An 18,341-nucleotide genomic window follows, 5' to 3' on the forward strand; every position below is an offset into this window, starting at 1 on the left:
TCAGTGGCACCAGATCCTTTGGACTCCATCCAGGGTTGCAGCACCAGAGACCCAGGTTTGATACTGACTATGGGTGCTGTCTGTTACAACGTTTCCCCGTGACCTTCATGGGTTTTCTCCGTGATCTTCGGTTTCCTCCCACACTCCAAGGACATACAGGTTTGTAGGTTAATGGGCTCTGGTTACGTTGTAAATTGTCCCCAGTGTGTGCAGGATATTGTTAGTGTGCGGGGATTGCTGGTGGGCGTGGAGTCAGTGGGCCTGTTTCCGTGCTGTATCTCTAAACGAACACGACCAAGTTCAGTGCCATCTGCCATCATTTGCTTGGGGTGATATGAAGAATGCTGACAAGATGGTAACGGTGAATTCTCTTGTGGATGAAAGTGGCTGGGCATTGCATGATCAGGTGTTCCAGCTCAGGAGGGCAGACATGAGGCTGACTGTCACATGAGTGCACCATGAGATGCTGATTATAAAGCAGACATCGCCACCTCTCCCCTTCCTCCCCATTGGGTATGGTCCATACAATAAACGGAGAAACCCCTTGGGTTGGGTAGCAGGGTCATGTATGTTATGGGTGAGCCACAGCGCTCAGTCCCAGATCTCCCTTTGAAGCAGCAGCCTTGCTCTAAGTCTGTTCTGGAATGATTAAATGCTAGTGCGACGTGGACAGGGGAGGGAGGGATGGGCTGAAGTCGAGGCCCTTTCAGCTGCAGCAGGAGCACGTCCCACCCCACCTCCACATTTCATGCTCTGTGTGTGCTCACAGCTGTGCCAGCAGCTCCAGGTTTCATGAAGGTCGGTCGTTCTGAGGGCTGATTCGATTTTCTGTTGATGAACGGGAGATTTTCCGAGATGGATCTTTCTCAGCCGTGGAATGGACAGATGCGCTTCCTCCAATACCACGAGCTCTTAACCTGGGCACTTTTATGTTTACACTTTAGTTCATTGTCACGTGAAAAGCTTTTGTTCCGTGCAAAGCTAACTCGTCAGCGGAAAGAATGATCACATTCAAGCCATTTACAGTGTGTAGACACATGCCAAGGGAATAACGTTCACAGCAAGGTAAAGCCAGCAATGTCCGATCAAGGATGACCTGAGGGTGACCAAGGAGGTAGATAGTAGTTCAGCACTGCAGCAGATTGTTAACAGCCTGCCCAAATACACGAGCGATCCACTCCATCTACACGACTTGCTACATCCTCAAAGAGCTCAAGCAAAGGTGCCAGACATGATTTGCCTTTTCTGAAACAATATTGACTTGGTAATGATGATATTAAGCTTTCCTAAATGAATATCCATTTCACTGCTCTTAAAATTGATTTCCCTTTCCCAAAATTCAATCTCAATTAATCAATTATTTTCAGTGTTTTGCTTGTGTTCTTTCTGTCCAACGCTCGGAATGGTTTCAGGTGATGGAAGCTGCAGGATCTTTATTTCGGGTAATGGTGATATGTATATGTATGTAAAGGGGATTAAGACTCAAGTTTAACGCCATGCAGTCATACAGGACAGAAACGGGCCCTTCTGCCCAACAAATCTGGGCTGATTTATTTTACTTATTTACACTAATCCCATTTGTCCACATTAGGACAATATCTTTCAGAATAGGCCTTGCCTATTCATCTGTCTCAATGCCTTGTAAATGTAGGAATTATATTTTATTGCACCACGTTCTCTGGCAGCGCAAACCAGACATCAACTATTCTGTGTAAAAAAAAAAACCTCACTCCTCAGATCCTCTTTAAAACTCCTTTCTGTTGCCCTAAATTTATGTCCTCTTATTTTTGATACAATGGGAAAATGATTTTGACCATCTACTCTATCTGCCTCATAATCTTTTTCCTCTATGAAGTACTTTATATTCTCTACAGCCCAAAGTAAACTGCAGACATAGGCAGATATATATTGGCCACTTCTAAAGACGCTAAAGGCTATTAGCCGGGACATCCCGTATTTTGGGCTTGATTGGTTTGTCCCATATTAGGCCCAGGGGGCGCTGTTGGCCCGGACACTGTAGGCCCCGACGCTGTTGGCCCGGACACTGTAGGCCCCGACGCTGTATGTCCCGACAATTTAGGTTCCGACACTTTAGGTTTCCGACATTTTAGCTCCGGACAGTCTAGGTCCGGAGGCCAGGCACCACCTAACGGAGGTTACGTAGCAACCCACCTCCTGGCCCGGACAGCCACCATTGTTGGAGTGGTAGCACGTGGCTGGGTGAAATCACGAGGGGCGCGGGGCCAGTGGCGTCACCATGTCCTGTATTTGGGAGTGAGATAGTTGGCACCCCAACTCAAGGCATTAAAAGATTTCACATCAGATACATGAGCCCTGTGATATGTGGAGGGTAAAAATGAGAAAAGGACAAATTTGAGAAAAGGTTTCCATTGGGTGTAACTGGCGCAAAAAATGCGCAAAAAAACAAGTAGAGAAAAAAATGAGTGTTGATTTATTTACTTTTATTTTCCTACAAATTCCAAGAGAGTGAATTTTATTCTGTACGTCAAATTTGTGGGTGGTAATTTGTAATGAATTTCCATGACGTCGGGTTTGGTTTCATATCAGCACAAGGTCTTCATTAAAAAAGAACAATCCTGTGCCTAATGTCAAGAACAAAACACTAAGTGAGGAACTCAGCAGGTCATGTAAATCTGGAGAGGGGATGGACAGGTGATGTTTATGGCCGGGGCCCTTCTTCAGACATTCTCCGTTCCTCTCCAGATGCTGCCTTGACCCATTGAGTTCCTCCAGCATTATGGGTTTTACTCAAGATTCTAGCATCTGCAGCCTGCTGTATCTCTGATGTCAAGAACCCAAGTTTTGGACTGTATTGGTCATTACTAAAACAAGATAATCCCTACATATCCAAATCATCCGCAATACATAAAAAATGGACCCATTACTTTTTAACAGAGGTTGATCATTAATTGAGTAAATAACAAGCAACTATTATTAAGCAGACAAATCAAACACTATGATTCATGGTGCTCTAACAAAGTTGGTAGTACTTTTGTCTTGGAGACAAAGGTTATGGTTTCAATTAGGTGGAGGCTTCATGTGAAATTTGTTTATGCTTTAGAAGTAGTTTGGCCAGAGCGAACTGTAGGATATTAAGAATTTTGGGGAGAATCAATTCAGATGCAAATCCTTCTATCAACAAATACTTTTAGTTCATGTACTCATTCCACCCTATTGAAATGATTCAAATTCAACAACTAAATGTAAACATCCTACAGAAGAGATGTTACATCATCCAGTTCTTTAACCTTTTCTGTAGGTTAGAATTAAGTGGGAAAATAAACACTGGGCTATTTTAAAGTCTTTCTTCATTTGCTCCTTGCAGTGTCCACATAACCTCAAAACCTTTTGCCCCAAGATTGGTGCTTTATCTTTTTCTCTGTTCTTACTAAGTTGTAAGCCACCACAAAAACTTTTACCAGAAAGAAGGGCCGCATACTATTAAATTAATACAAGTGTTGCTTTTCATGGAAAACTAACCTACCACCATCCTTGATGTTCACATAAGAAAACGTTATCAAATCAGTACATGTGGACTAAACAGCAGGATGAATTAAAGAGGAGCTGAGGAGTGAGCAGGCAATGTTGGAAAGAAAGAAAAATGAATGGGGGGGTGAAAATGAGAGGAATAGATCGGGTAGATGCACGGGGTTTCTTGCCCAGAGTAGGTGAATCGAGGACCAGAGGACCTAGGTTTAAGGTGAAAAGATTTAATAGCAATCTGAGGGGTAACAAAGGGTGGTGGATGTATGGAACAAGCTGCCAGAGGAGATAGTTGAGGCTGGGACTATCCCAACGTTTAAGCAACAGTTAGACAGGTACATGGATAAGAGAGGTTTGGAGGAATATGGTCCCAAACGCGGGACTAGTGTAGCTGGTTCATGTTGGCCGGTGTGGGCAAGTTCGGCCGAAGGGCGTTTCCACTCTGTATCACTCTATGACTCTAAAATGATAAAATACTATTTTAGTTTCTCTTTTCAAATATTTTATGCCATTTCATTCCTTTGCTTTGCTTAAACAAACTGCTGCATCTTTAATTTTTGGTTATTTTATTTTTTTAAACTTCCCAATACCAATATCTATTTATTGACTATTTCTGGAATGGGTCTACTTTTTGAGAATCAAGCTTTGAAAAGATTCCAAATCCCCAGGGTACATACTGTAGGTATTCACCTTGTAGGTTTTACTCGCAGGTCTCCAAAATATTTATGATACAAATAGACTTTACCCCATCATGCAACAAAAACGCTTTTCTTTCCTTTTCCATACCATCTAAAAACCTTCACAAATTAATGTTGACTTTTACAGCAGGCCATGTATAAATAGCCATCTGTAGGTGGAAATATTTGCTAAACTCTCACTTAGAAATATGCTATACACAATATTAATACCTTTGCCCCGACATTTTCTTTCTTTTCACACACTGTACCACTCTGGTAGGCTTGCACCTTGCCCCGGTCTAAAACGATTATGGAATAACAGATCCAAAATGCTACAGGTTAATATACTAACCTATTTACTCTGGTGTAAAATAAATACTTCCAAATTGTTCGGTAGTCAATTGGCAATTGACTAAGTCAGATTAAATGTGTAGGAAAGAAATGCAGATGCTGGTTTAAACCGAAGATAGACACAAAAGGCTGGAGTAACTCAACGGGTCAGACAGCATCTCTGGAGACAAGGAATGGGTGACGTTTCTTCAAATTGACCCTACCAGAGTGACCCGCTGAGATAATCCAGCTTTTTGTGTCTATCTTCCGTCTCAGATTAAATTTCATTTCTACACTGAGTTCAATCATGGTGGGAGCACAGGCAAGGGGTTGAAAAATCATGTCAGGTTCCAATATCTTCTGTGCATGCTGGACACAATGTAAAAGGAGTGCAGTTCCATGCTGTTCCAGTCGAACTATGTGCAAATACTTTTGCAAGATGCTGAAATGCATTCACACCAGTAATCTCAACGTTTTCAGGCACAGCTGGGAAAGATGCAAATTCAGGCAATAAGCAGACAGGAAATTCTGAGAATGAAAACTTGCTATTGTTTTAATATTGATGGTCAAGCAGAATATTCTATTGTATACAAATTTCTTCTGGGAATCAAAAAAAAAATCAATCACAGAATATATATTTAGTCTTCCAAAAATGGAAATGTTTACACAGTATTTTGATAACCTGTGCCTCAATAGATCAATTATGAATCTTTTGAGAAATATTAGTACCAGCGTTATGGAAATGGACACTAGAATCAACAAAATGGCAACAGCATCATTAGTTGCACAAATATAATAAGTGAAATGAAAATAAAAACACATTATGATGTCTGAGTTTCTCATGATTTCATAAAGTTACTTAAATGTTTTAATGTTAAAAAAAACCTTAATTGGATTAACACTTAAAATAATGCATTTATATGAACATTCTACCTTTGCCACTGGCATACAATCGGCAAAACACACAATACATAATCTGTAAATCATTATTGATCAAATGTATTACTCACTCATTAAGGTTAACAACTGGCATGCATTTTTATAGAAGGTACAAGATCAAGCACCACCAGTGTTTAAAATATTTGTATCGTTACCACATGCTGCAATTATAAATGTGGTAACACATGGCAGAGAGTGCTCTGAGACGCTGATTTTACAAAATATGCCTTATAATAAGGGATTAGTAATGACACATTCGGGATCTCCCTGAAATCCACTGCAGGTTATTTTCCAGTAAACTTGCAGTAGCAATGCCAGAGTCCAGTCTCAAAATGTAGTGCAATACTGAAAATGTTTAATGCTCAAGTACTTATTTACAATGTTAAGAATTTTCATATCCAATACATAGTACCAGGTTCTGGGAGATACAGGTTTGGTCCAACTGATCCCTGCCACAGGTTTCTGAACAAATTCACTTTCTAAACATTTCCCATGTCAGAATGGCATTGAGGGGACTTGAAAACTGTAACGTTGACCAGTAATGGTGGTGGAGCAAATTGTCTCTTCTGTGCAAACCGTAATAAAATCTTAACTATGAATGTTCTTCATAAGCTGAGTTTTGCATTCATGGGTTAGAATGCATCTTTTTCTGATTTGCAGATAGCTGCTATTATATTGATCTTTGGCAGCCAATTTACATCCACATGCACGGTAACAAATGCCTGGTGTCATCCCCACATCAAATCAATCAACAAAAATTAAATGAACATCCCTAGATTGTTAAAATAATTTATAAACACTTCAAGCCCAGTTGGCACCAACTGTTGAGACTGTGAATCAAGATTAAGTTGCCACCATCAAATTCATGCTATAACTGTTGAACAGCCAAAACCAGGTCTGGTTAATGCCAGTTCTCCTAACAAGCAAGACTCAACAATCTGCTGCAAAAAAGGGTGAGGAAATTCAATATCCCTCAACACATTAAATTTTTAATAAAAACACGGACACAACTCAGTTATGTAAGTTATCAATATACACTGTTTAAAATTTCACTTGTTATTCGTGCAAATGAAGGCTGATACCCCCATAAAGAGCAATTACAGATGTGGCTTTAGGAAGTGACTCAGGATAGCTTCTACTCTTCCTGCAAGCACCCAGTGGTTGTGTATTTCAGACTGCGGTTGACGGATTCAAATCGTAAACCTTTACTGTCAGAAGTTACGGTCGTGAAATTTCATCCTACTAATGTCTGGTGCATTTTGCTCAGGCTCCTTGAAGGCTTAACCTACGAGCAAAGGTGTTTTCTCTTTCCTTTCAAAGATGCTGACACATGGTGCATAACTGTTCCATCTGCAGCAACCTGCTTTAGTGCCTTGCTCACGTGGTAAATGCTTAACGTGTGATTGCTTTCATTTACAATCCAGACAAAAAAATGACAATGATAAAGAAATATCAGGCAATGCACTCAGAGACGCATTCACTTATAATTAACTTCAATAACCCTGGTTCTGGCAGGGGGAGGGTGGAAGCGATGAGGGAAAATGCCAAGGTTACTGCTCATGCAGACTCATGGAGCTATACAGAACGGAAACAGACCCTGCACCTCAGATTGTCCATGCCGATCAAGTTGGCATACAGGGCAAGTCCCTTTAAACCTTTCCTACCCATGTACATGTACAATGGTCTTTTAAAAGTCAAAATTGTATCCAGTTCTACAGCTTCAAGAGTTAGATAGAGCTCTTATGGCTAACGGAATCAAGGGATGTGGGGAAAAAGCAGGAACGGGCTACTGATTTTGGATGATCAACTATGATCATATTGAATGGCGGTGCTGGCTCGAAGGGCCGAATGACCTACTCCTACACCTATTTTCTATGTTTCTTCTGGCAGCTCATTCCAACTATAGATTACCCTCTGAGTAAAAATGGTGCCCCCGAGATCCATCTTAAATCTCTCCCCTCTCACTTTAAGCCTCAGCCTTTAGTTGTGGAATCCTCTACTCCAGGAAACCAGACAGTGAGCATCCACTTTATTCACATAGAAGTGCTTCAACATGCATGGGTGTTTCTAAGCATTTTTAGAAGCACAGGCTTTATATTTAAAATTACCCTCTAATGCCAATGGTGACATCTCCCAGATAGTGAAACTTTATTCCGCGTTAAATCTTTGGGACAAGGAGGGAGGAATAAGAAAACTGGAACAAATCTTTTCAGACATTTGCATTTTCCCTCCCAGTGATCGCGAATAACCAAAGGGGGGGGGGGGGGGGTAAAGAATTTGGGAAAAGAGGTAGGACCCAATATCCAATTTTACCTGGGTTTTACCACAGAGCCATGGGCACAGTTTGACTATTACAGGACTTATTCTAAGAAGTCAGACATTTGTGAAGTACAGCATGCCTCTTTGTGCAATGGAAGTAATTTCTTAGAAATCATCACATATGGTTTATTAAATGGCACACATTCATAAAATATATTTTAATGTTGCAAACCCCATGTACCAAAATAGTACCACATGGAGCATTTACACGAACATTTTACAGATACAGAATACTCTTAAAATGCATAATTAAAAAAATTACAGAGATTTTAGGTTGAGCTCTGCAAATGTCATCAGTCATTAATTATCCTGATAAATTGGCGGGTCTCAAGGAACATTCTGGTTACCCAGTAATTTAAGGAAAAGAAAATATCATTGTAAAGATAATATTGTAGAAAATCCAAACACTAGACTAACAGATTATAAAATTCACACTCTAATAGCAGACTGTGGTTATTTTCTATTTCTTTACTTTCGTCTTTGCAGACCCAATAATTTGCACCTAGCTAAAAAAAACAGAAGAGTAAAACACTATTTGTACGCCACCTCATCAGTAAATGAAGTTATGTCTACCTGTGTGCATCATTCCTACAGGTAAATTATTTTAACCCTTATCAAGAGTGCTTTCTACTTACTCAAAGCTCACGCTAACATAATTTTATTTACAACATAAAATATGGGGATAAGAGTTCAACATTATCTCTCACTTAAGCATTGGGTTATGGAGCATTATTTTTAGTTTTAAGAGCATTTGGGGGTTTCAGGGCAGCACACACATGCAGGACTTGCCTACATTTTACAAACAGGTTCCTACCCTCCTATATGCAAGTGCAACTTGATCCTTCTACAGATACTTTTTCCTTACCATCAATGCAACTATTATGGGCAAAGATAAATTATATCCCGCTTGCAAACACAGCAAGTTTTAAAGGGATGAGCAGAACTTGCCTAAATATGTCAGCTTTCCCTCTTCTGAAGGGGAAACCCATCCAGTTTTGCCCAAAGGTTTACATAAAGGCTGAAAACTTTCAGCAAAATGAAATTACATACACAAACCCCAAGCCCTCCAGCATTGAAGAATACCCGATGAACCTTTATTTCTTTAAACAGGTTTCCTATCGGAACATCATGTGGTTACAAGTGGGATGGTACTAACTAAACCTATTAAATTTTTATCCCGCATAAACAAAGACTGTAAAGATCTGTTAGAACTACGCAAAGCATAACATTTAAAATACTTCAAGTTTAGAACCAAATGTATAACTTATGCTACAAAACTACTAATTATTGAATGAAACTGGAATTTTATTTAAAGCACAATCTGATGCTACTAGCTTAAGTAAAAAAGGACTGTCATTTTAATGTATATATATTTTTTCAAAAATGTGCAATCTGAAAATCTAACTTCGTCTGCAAACATACTGCCCCTGAAGAGGAAAAATAAAAACACACCAGAGTGTTTTGATACCAGCAATATAATCAGAATTACCCTGAGCAGTAAAGGCAGGTTTATGTGAACATCAGAAGTCTAACATTTGTTCCCAGAAACTAATTCCTTTAGTGTTTATGTGGCATGTACACCTGCTCTTTGTCTCTAACGCTTGGTAGTTTTAGATAAAATCATTAAAAAAAATTATGTGAATGAGTGAGACAGGCAGAATTAGGTATCACAGCGATGGCATACACCAATCACACTCGCCCGTTCCCTAGACAATGTCAAAAATCAGCTCAGCACACACGATAACAGCCCGTGTCACAAAGGTACATAACTGACTGAGGCTGAACTGCTATAAATGGTATAAGTCATTAAAATGAGGAAAACACAAAGTGCTGGAGGATCTCCGTGAGTCAGGCAGCATCTGTGGAGGGAATGGACTGACGACGTTTGGACTCAGGACGTCAGTATTCACTGGAGTTTAGAAGGATGAGAGGGGATCTTATAGAAACATATAATATTATAAAAGGACTGGACAAGCTAGATGCAGGAAAAATGTTCCCAATGTTGGGTGAGTCCAGAACCAGGGGCCACAGTCTTAGAATAAAGGGAAGGCCATTTAAAACTGAGGTGAGAAGAAACCTTTTCACCCAGAGAGTTGTGAATTTGTGGAATTCTCTGCCACAGAGGACAGTGGAAGCCAAATAACTGGATGGATTTAAGAGAGAGTTAGATAGAGCTCTAGGGGCTAAGTTGAATTAAGGGATATGGGGAGAAGGCAGGCACGGGTTATTGATTGGGGACTTTCAGCCATGATCACAATGAATGGCGGTGCTGGCTCGAAGGGCCTCCTCCTGCACCTATTTTCTATGTCTATGTCTCCTATGTCAGGACTCTTCTTCAGACTGAAGTGACCCGATGCAAAATTTTGTTTGTCCATTCCCTCCACAGATGCTGCCTGACCCGCTGAGTTCCTCCAGCACTTTGTGTTTTGTTCAAGATTCCAGAGTTGTGAATCTGTGGAATTCTCTGCCACAGAAGGCAGTGGAGGCCAATTCACTGGATGTTTTCAAGACAGTTAGATTTAGCTCTTAGGGCTAAGGGAATCAAGGGATATGGGGAAAAAGCAGGAATGGGGTACTGACTTTGGATGATGAGCCATGATCATATTGAATGGCTCAAAGGGCCGAATTACTTACTCCTGCACCTATTTTCTATGTTTCTATTTGCAGTTCTTGTGTCTCCATTAAAACAAGGTCATTTTGAATATCCAAGGTCAGAAACACTCACCTGGTGCAGTGAAGCCTGGGTGAAGGCGCCTCATGTTAAAATATTTAAACACTAAAGATATTCATCCCATGATGGGGGGGGGGGGGTGAATGGGGGAGAGGTGGGGACCTATTCCTCGAAAATGGTCCGTAAAAAAAAGATTTGTTACACAAAGCTGCCTCGTCTGCAGATGCGTCAAGAAATGCAAGACCAATTATTGTTTCTTTACTTTTTTTAAATTCCAAGTGAGCAAATTTTATTCTGGATCATAAATTTATGGGGAGTGATTTGTGAATTCTACAACTAACATCATGTGGGTGTCACCTATACTTGGTATTCTTTCCCATTTCTTTGCAGACATCAATGGTCTGAGGGACTTTCAAAACATGGTGCTACATTAGAGGAGTGTTTTGGGCTGCAAGGAACTAAGAGTAATAATGTATAAAGAATCGTTAAAGCCAAATTCTAAATTTTCATTCCAAGTTTGGACTGGTGTTAATTCAACCCAGAATGCCAAAAATTAAACACCTGAAATGTAATCATTTTCTCATTTATACTTGTGCGATCAAATGCAAAGATTATATTGTATCATCTAGTATTAATTACTTAATTAAACTTTTTTTTTTGGTTTGAATCATTTTTCAATTCAGATTCATAATTTGCCTTATTGTGATTTTGCATGTAACAAAGGTGTTTTTAAAAGGAGTGTTTCATGGAAGTCATGAGTGCAAAGTAGGATTTGGGAGGATGAAAGCAGACTGGGTCAATTGAACATGTACATTCACTAGAGATAGACACAAAATGCTGGAGTAACTCAGCAGGTTAGACAGCATCTATGGAGAAAAGGAATAGGTGACGTTTCAGGTCGGAACCCTTCTGCAGATTCTGAAGAAGGGTCTCGACCCGAAACGTCACCTATTCCTTCTCTCCAGAGATGCTGTCTGATCCAGAGTTTCTCCAGCTTTTGTGTCTATGTTCGGTTTAAACCACCATCTGCAGATCCTTCCTACACATACATTTGCCATATGAATCTGCGGCTATAGTATGTAAAAATCAGCACAGTCTTCAATAAAGATAATTTCTTAATAAAATTTGCAGATGATCAAGTTGCAATTGTTAATCCTTCAGTGTGAACATCATCACGTTTTGGTCAGCGGGCATTGGGCTAGTGCAACTGCAACAGAAACTACAGCCCAGAAATGCAACAGGATAAATTCACTTTTATAAAACTTAATGTGTACATCATTAAAGGAACACCAGGAAGCACCAGAAGTGATTATCGGCATTATCCACAAACCTCCAGTTTATGAAGTCATCCAAATTATTTAACGACTCATAAAGCACCCCTGGGTTGATTATTCAAACTAATCCGATACAGAATCCTTTAGACCTGCTAAGAGTTCAGATTACTAACTTGTAATCTGAAAAGACATTTGATCACATATAGTTTTCATCATCCAACATGTTTTACTTTCTTCCCTGAAACTGACATATGGATGACAAACATGAAGTTTTCTTCAACTAATCATCCTGTAACTGTAGAATAGCACCGTTCATAACCTCAATTTAGTCCCAGGTACTTTTCAGCCAATGGTGTAGCTTTGAAGTTTTGTCAGAGATAGAACATTAGTCTAGTGCTCAGCAAGATCTCACAAATTGTGGGGAAATACAGAGCTAGATAACTTGCATGAATAATACTAGTCATAAGCTCAATATTAACCAAATCACCGGAAGAACGTACTGGCTTGTTTGCCTAAAGATTGCTTTGGGATTTTTTTATATCCATCCAACAGGAACAATTCCGCCTTGTTTTAAAATCTCACCAATGGCAACCAGCTAATTTAGAATGTGCATTTAACTAGGGCATTTTAAAAAGTGAGTTTCATGCAAGCAATGAGTACAAAGCCAGCATCCATGAGGGTAAAAGCAGTTTAGTCATAAGAACAAAGGCAAGTACTATGTGTTTAATCCCTATGCTACACCATGAAGCGGGACAAGATTAAGTGCTCAAGTGGAAGGCACAATTTAAAATGGAAACCATTACAAATTGGAGTGGAATGATTTTTGTCTATATTTATGTTACATTTTCAAATAACATTCTAAATTTGAAGGAAAAATTCCCAAATTTGTAAGATTTGCTCGAAGTTCCCCTTTATTGAGCAATATTACATGATGAAACCAACTTCCCTCTCTCAAAGAATGCGCCACAGGCTATTAGACAGAATTCCAAAATTCACTACACATTTAACTTTAAATTGAATTTGCAAAAGTGGAATGGGATTGGCGAGGCACATGGGAGTAGAGGGGAAATAAACATTTTAATTGCGAGAATCAAAGCATCCATATGAAGCAGACTAAAATTAAATTGTACAATAGCTTTAAACTGATGGTTTTGTTGTTGTTTTTAAAATGTATGATACTAATTTACAGAATTAGGTATGAGTGTATATTATGGATTGGTTCGAATGACTTGGCGATGCTGAAATAGACTGTATAGATTATAATCTATTCCAAAAGGAATTTAGGTCACCACAGTCTTACTGGAAAACATTTGTACACTTCTTTCTATTTCAATCACTATTTACGAACAGTTCTGACTTTTCTCAATTGGAGCTGAACACAACATGTATGCTGAATGCGATTCACGGTGCCAGAGAGAAAGGTGGAAATCCTCAGACTGCAACCTCTGTACTTCAATGTGATATTTCGCTTCATGAGTCCACCGCCACAATGCTATTGAGATCAATTAATATGTTTCATGTTGTATTGCAAAGTTATTTTAATGGGGGCTCTTCGAAATCTGGTTTGAATGACTTCTTTCCATGTAGTGTTTCAACGCAAGCTCTAAAAGAGGAAAGCTTTGTTACATATTAGTTTTTTTTTAATGTTATGTGCTGTTAAAAAAAATGTTTTGAGTATCACATTTACTCAACTGTTAGGTTTCTACATATTTGCACTATTTTCATTATCACGGATCGTTGCACCAAAAGGGCAGGAGAGAACAGGATCAAAATAAACATCCCCATCTGTGTGTGCAATTCCTTCCGAGAAATTCTTTGTAATGTTATAAGTATTTTCAAATGGACTGTGTTGGCACAATGACACTATAGAATTGCACCAGAAAATTATTTTGGATGGGTTTCAAGCACTCTGATGGAGTGCAAGCCAGAATGAAAATGTCGTCTTGGACGGGTTTGTCCGAATATTGTCAAACAGGAACAGATGCTCGACTCCTGGATTAGTTTTGAATAAAACTTCTTTGTGAAGGGAGCTGACTGCCACATCTGACAAACAACAAACCTGCAAAAACAAAAAGAATGCATTTTAATCAAAGATTCCACTGTTCATTTATATATTTCTTTTTACGAGTCTTTTGGTATTTAAAATCCCAGTGAGGGCACGAATAAAGTGTGGGGATTTACCTTTAACTTGCATAAAAGGATTACTAAATTTAGTTGCTCCCCACAGTAGCAGGAGACATTTTCCACAAAGAATAAAGGAAAACTAAAAAGATAGAAAAAAAATCCAGCTTCGCAGAACACTTTTCTGGTGGATATAATGCAACGGTGTAATAAAAAAGTCTGGATACTAATTTCCTACTCATCCTACACGCTGCAAGAACAAGAGACAGATTATCTGACCAAGCCACTGTAAAAGCAAGTTCTTAGATGAAGAATATGAACCACTAGCCATGCAAGACTTTGTGAACAACCTTGAATCAACAAGTAACTATCAAGTTGCATATGTTATAAATTTAGTAAAATTACAAAATAAACACAAAAATAATGTTATAAGGGGGATGTGAGAGGGAGATAGAGAGAGAGGCAGAGAGAGATGCAGAGAGACAGAGAGAGAGAGAGACACACACACACACACAGACAGCGACTGAATGGAGTTGGAAGAGGTAGTGTGGTTAAGAAGAAAAAGGGCAAGACATTGCGGCCTCACTCCCTAATTGATCGCAGGTGCGTGGCAGACACCAGGTTCTGACCCTATATTCATCCCGAGAACATCTGGATTCAGTCAATCCTGCTCCACTTTCAGCATCATCGTTGCAGAATATAGTTCTCAGCATTCTAGCGCAGCCGTTCCAGTGACAAAGTCCAATGTCCGCAATGAAGTAGAGGAGAATCTGACCGTACCCTAGCTTACGGAAGGATCATTCAGAAGTCTGATAAGAGGAGAAGAAGCTGTACCTGAGTCTGGTGGAGCTCTTTTTCAAGCTTCTGTATCTTCTGCTATTATCTCAATGGTGTTAGGTTAGGTAAGGGGAAGGTGCAGCGAAACCTGGGTGTCCTTGTACACCAGTCACTGCGTGCAGGTACAGCAGGCAGTGAAGAAAGCTAATGGCATGTTGGCCTCCATCACAAGAGGATTTCAGTATAGGAGTAAAGAGGTTCTTCTGCAGTTGTATGGGGCCCTGGTAAGACCACATCTGGAGTATTGTGTACAGTTTTGGTCTCCTAATTTGAGGAATTGAGGCAGTGCAGCGTAGGTTCACCAGGTTAATCCCCGGGATGGCGGGACTGTCATACGAGGAAAGATTGAAAAGACTAGGCTTGTATTCACTGGAGTTTAGAAGGATGAGAGGGGATTTTATAGAAACATATAAAATTATAAAAGGGCTGGACAAGCTAGATGCAGAAAAAATGTTCCCAATGCTGGGCGAGTCCAGAACCAGGGGCCACAGTCTTAGAATAAAGGGGAGGCCATTTAAAACTGAGATGAGAAGAAACTTTTTCACCCAGCGAGTTGTAAATTTGTGGAATTCTCTGCCAGAGGGCAGCGGAAGCCAAATCACTGGATGGATTTAAGAGTTAGATAGAGCTCTAGGAGCTAGTGGAATCAAGGGATTATGGGGAGAAGGCAGGCACGGGTAATTGATTGTGGACAATCAGCCACGATTACAATGAATGGTGGTGCTGGCTCGAAGGGCCGAATGGCCTCCTCCTGCACCTATTTTCTATGTTTCTATGCCCGACAGGAGTGGTGAGAAGGGAAAAGTGGCTGGGGTGGGAAAGGTGTTTATGTTGCCTGCATTCCCGAGGTAGCGCGGAGTGTGGATGGAGTCAATGGTGGGGAATCTGGTCTGTATCGGTCAAAGTCGGCATGGATTTATGAAGGGGAAATCATGCTGGACTGAAATTCTGTAATTTTTTGAGGATGCAACAAGTAAAATGGATAAGGGAGAGCCAGTAGATGTGGTGTATCTGGACTTTTAAAAAGCCTTTAACAAGGTCCCACACAAGAAATCAGTGTGCAAAATTAGAGCACATGGTATTGGGGGTAGGGTATTGACATGGATAGAGAACTGGTTGGCAGACAGGAAGCAAAGAGCAGGAATTAACGGGTCCTTTTCAGAATGGCAGGCAGTGACTAGTGGTGTGCTGGGACCCCAGATATTTTACAATATATACAAACGATTTAGACGAGGGAATTAAATGTGACATCTCTAAGTTTGCAGATGACACAAAGCTGGGTGGCAGTGTGAGCAGCAATGATGATGCTATGAGGCTGCAGGGTGACTTGGATAGGTTGGGTGAGTGGGCAGATGCAGTATGATGTGGATAAATGCGAGGTTATCCACTTTGGTGGCAAGGCAGATTATTATCTGAACGGTGTCAGATTAGGAAAAGGGGAGGTGCAACGAGACCTGGGTGTGCTTGTACTTCAGTCACTGAAAGTAAGCATGCAGGTACAGCAGGCAGTAAAGAAAGGCCTTCATTGTGAGAGGATTTGAGTTTAGGAGCAAGAAGGTCCAACTGCAGTTGTACAGGGCCCTGGTGAGACCGCACCTGGAGTATTGTGTGCAATTTGAGGAAGGACATTATTGCCATTGAGGGAGCGCAGCGTAGGTTCACCAGGTTAATTCCCGGGATGGCGGGACAGACATATGATGAAAGAATGGGTCGACTGGGCTTATATTTACTGGAATTTAGGATGAGAGATCTGATAGAAACATATACAATTCTTAAAGGATTGGACAGGGTAGATGGAGGAAAAATGTTCTCGATGTTGGGGGAGTCCAGAACCTGGGGTCACAGTTTAAGAATAAGGGGTGGGCTATTTAGGACTGAGTATAGGAATTTCTTTTTCACCCAGAGAGTTGTGAATCTGTGGATGTTTTCAAGAGAGTTAGATTTAGCCCTTAGGGCTAAAGGAATCCAAGGATATGGGGAAAAAACAGGAATAGGGTACTGATTTTAGATTAGCATTAATAGAAGTGGCTTGTTCTTGTGCTGCACTGTTCTACGTTCTAGCTCCTTCATTTTTGCTGACATTGAAGGAAAGGTTGTTGTTCTGACTCCACATTACTAAGTTCTCTATCTCCTTCCTGTTCTCCGCCTCGTTGTTCACGATTCTGTCCATCACAGGGGTATCAAACTTGCAGAAGGCATTAGAGCCGAATTTGGCCATACAGGTTTGATTGTACTACTGCGTGGTATGATTTGTCTGGGCCGCAAGCAAAAATATTTTTTTACTGTATCTCTGTGCACTTGACAATAATAAACCAATAATTCCCAATGTAGGAAGAAACTGCAGATGCTGGTTTCCACTGAAAATTAACACAAAATTCTGAAGTAACTCAGCGGGTCAGGACTGTAGGAACTTGTAGAGATAAAAGCCAACCCAAGGTGATATGAACACTAAAGTCATATTTGATTGATATTAAAGAAAGCTGCTTTCCTATTGACACATCTGAAGTTGACATTCTTTAATTTGTTTTGTCAGCGTATTTACAATGATTAAATTAAATCCTGTTTGCCTGCTGAGGAACAAATTCTTCCCAGATCAAGAAACAATTAGTAATTATACAAGAGGATTAAAATAGAATTTAAAACCATTAAATGCATGTGAATCGATTTTAACACTTTTGAGGGGGGGGGGGGGGGGTAGCAGGAATTAAAATATTTCAATTCGTATGTAAACTGCACCCAATCCAAAAACTATTAATGTACTGGATCGACATAAATCCTGATGCCATGAAAAATCAGTCACAGTGGCACACTGCCTTACAGCGAATACAGCGCTGGAGACCCTGGTTCAATCCTGACTATGGGTGCTGTCTGTACGAAGTTTGTACGTTCTCCCCATGATCTGCGTGTGTTTTCTCCGAGATCTTTGGTTTCCTCCCACATTCCAAAGACGTACAGGTTTGTAGGTTAATTGGCTTGGTAAAATGTAAAAATGTCCCTAGTGGGTGTAGGATAGTGTTAAAAATTGTCCCTAGTGGGTATAGGATACTTCCAGTATAGTCCCTGGTGGACTCTTCGGAAGTGATGACAAGCACAAGACCAGGCAAATTAAAATGAAAACACCTTGAACGTTAGGGACGGCACAGTGGTGCAGCATTGAGAAGTTGCCTCACAGCACCAGAGACCTGACTACAGGTGCTGTCTACATGGAGATTGCATGTTCCCCTTGTGACCGCATGGCGTTATATCCGGGTGCTCCTTTTTCCACCCATATTCCAAAGGCATGCAGGTTTATAGGTTAATTGGCTTTTGTAAATTGCCCCTCGTGTGTGGTATGTGAATGTGAGATAACATAGAACTAGTGTTCGTGTGATTGATGGTTTGCATGGACTCGGTGGGCCAAAGGGCCTGTTTCCATGCTGTATCTGTAAACTAAACTAAAAACAGTCACGGCCCTGTTTAAACAGCTTATTAACTAAAATCACTCATTATAACTTCTCAAAGGCATCCTCACTTCTCAAATTAAACCATTTCAACCGTGAACTCCATTTTATATATCCACAACCTGAACATTACAGAAATACAAATCAATTCCAGAATGGTTGTAAGTGTCAATTTGTCATTTCATTATGGTCTTAAATTCAGATTTAAAAAAGTGCAGGACTAAATATT

General features: G+C 40.2%; 1 protein-coding gene across 1 annotated transcript in view; it reads right to left on the reverse strand.

Annotated features, from left to right (window-relative positions):
• Positions 1-5,037: 5,037 nt before the first annotated feature.
• foxo4 (forkhead box O4) overlaps positions 5,038-18,341 on the reverse strand; it is a 45,767-nt gene continuing 32,463 nt past the window's right edge. Inside the window, exon 3 of the mRNA XM_078412108.1 lies at positions 5,038-13,773. The gene's annotated coding sequence lies outside the window, so the exon portion shown is untranslated. The remainder of the gene's footprint in view (positions 13,774-18,341) is intronic.

Source organism: Rhinoraja longicauda, chromosome 15 (genome assembly GCF_053455715.1).
Source record: "Rhinoraja longicauda isolate Sanriku21f chromosome 15, sRhiLon1.1, whole genome shotgun sequence".
Classification (NCBI taxonomy): domain Eukaryota; kingdom Metazoa; phylum Chordata; class Chondrichthyes; order Rajiformes; family Arhynchobatidae; genus Rhinoraja; species Rhinoraja longicauda.